This window comes from Myotis brandtii, unplaced genomic scaffold, assembly GCF_000412655.1.
Source record: "Myotis brandtii unplaced genomic scaffold, ASM41265v1 scaffold306, whole genome shotgun sequence".
NCBI lineage: Eukaryota > Metazoa > Chordata > Mammalia > Chiroptera > Vespertilionidae > Myotis > Myotis brandtii.
Window position 1 is genome coordinate 53,507 of NW_005361698.1, and position 1,871 is coordinate 55,377.

At 47.9% G+C, this 1,871-nt stretch overlaps 1 long non-coding RNA gene across 1 annotated transcript; it reads left to right on the forward strand.

Moving 5' to 3' along the window:
* Positions 1-119: 119 nt before the first annotated feature.
* LOC106726714 lies at positions 120-1,032 on the forward strand. Its single transcript, XR_001362799.1, has 3 exons — positions 120-245; positions 369-446; positions 861-1,032. It is a non-coding gene; the product is annotated as an uncharacterized LOC106726714 (long non-coding RNA).
* Positions 1,033-1,871: the final 839 nt, after the last annotated feature.

Sequence of the window (1,871 nt, forward strand, 5' to 3'; positions counted from 1 at the left end):
GGGAGGAGGGGGACTGAACACGGGAAGGGGGTGGGGCATCGAGAGGACAGGGGCCCAGATTCCTGAATAAACAAAGGACTACTCAGTGTGAAAGTAGAGCCTGACCCTGCCTCCAACACACACACACACACACACACACACACACACACACTCACACACTCACACACACCTAGTTGACAGCTGCTCTGTCCCCTGCAGAGATCTCCTTCCCCACCTGGATCCCGCCCCCTGGAATCAAGAGCCAGGTGAGTGACTCCAGCCCAGACCAGAAGGCAAGGTCCCTCCACTCAGCTCACCATCCACCCATTTCCCCACGCTCCCCCACCCATATATGAGAACCACTAAGGCCTCATCTCCTCTTTCCCCAGAGTCTCTCTCACTTCTTTGAAAGAGTCCATGACCTGCTCAGAAACTTCAAGTCTGCCTCGGCCCAGGACAACATCCAGGTAAGGACAGGACCCAGGGGAGGCAGGTAGAGGCATCCCATAGAGACTCAAGGAAGCCTTGTTCTGGAAAGAGACCGACCCCAACACAATGGCACCCTGCTCTGCGGCCTCGCTGTCCAAGGGTGGGTGGGAAGAGCAGACCAAGTATTTGTACTCACTGTTAGAACCACATACACCTATTAACACCTTTCCTCTTGTTCTGGCCACTGATCTTGCATTGTCCTTGGTAGTCATGACCAGGGGTTGACCTCTGAGTGGGGATTTCACTAGCAAAGACCCAGGGAATCCATTGGGTACCACCTTTATTCCCAAATAGACAGGCTTTTGGGTTTGTTCTTAGAAGCTGAGTGGGCAGGGTCTTCCTGAAGCTTCTCTGGCACAAGATCCACTGGTTCTGTGTCCCTATCCCCCCAGGACATCATACAGGAGGTGGATAATCTGCTGGAGACCCCGGGGGACCTGGATACTCTGCCCCATTCAGAGCAGCACTGTGTGGCCACTAACCTGCTGACTGGCCGGGAGGACGTCCTGAGAGAGCTGAGCAAGGCCTTGCCCAATGGGCCACTGACCTTCAGGACAGCTGCAGGAACAGGCAAGTAACCCCATCTACCCCCAAGTTCTGCTCTGGGTGCTCCTCACCTCATTCCTCTTCCCATCACACTAGAGCTAAGTGATCACACTTGTACCTCCCTGTTAATCTCATAAACATATTAAGATAAAAGATGAAAAGTAAATGAAAAAAATTATCAATACTAAACAGTTTCATTGTAATATTAATTATCAGCCAATGAAATCCTATATAATAAAAGGCTAATATGCAAATAGACCAAACGGCAGAACAACTATGACATGCACTGATCACCAGGGGGAAGACACTCAACTCAGGAGCTGCCCCCTGGGGGTCAGTGCGTGTCCACAGGGGGAGCACCACTCAGCCAGAAGCCAGGCTTATGGCTGGTGAGCGCTCCAACTACCAGTTTAGCCATCAGTCAGATATCCTTCCAAGGGCTCCTGGACTGCGAGAGGGCACAGGTCAGGGCTGAGGGAAACCTCCCCGCTCCGTGCACCAATTCTCATGCACTGGGCCTCTAGTAATTATACTAAATAATTTAAGATAAAACAGAAATGGCTTCAAAAAATTATTAAATTTGGAGGAATACAATATTATCTGATATTTAAATAATTTGTTTTATTGAGGAAATTTCACATAACATAAAATCCACTATTTTAATCAAAGTGTACAATTCAGTGGCATTTCATACATTCACAGAGTTTTACAATTATCACCTCTATTTCTTTATTTTTTTAATATGTTTTTGTTGATTTCAGATAAAGGGAGAGGGAGAGAGAGATAGAAACATCAATGATGAGATAAAGAAAAAATATAAGTATATGCATAGCCCATGGACACGGGCAATAGGGTAG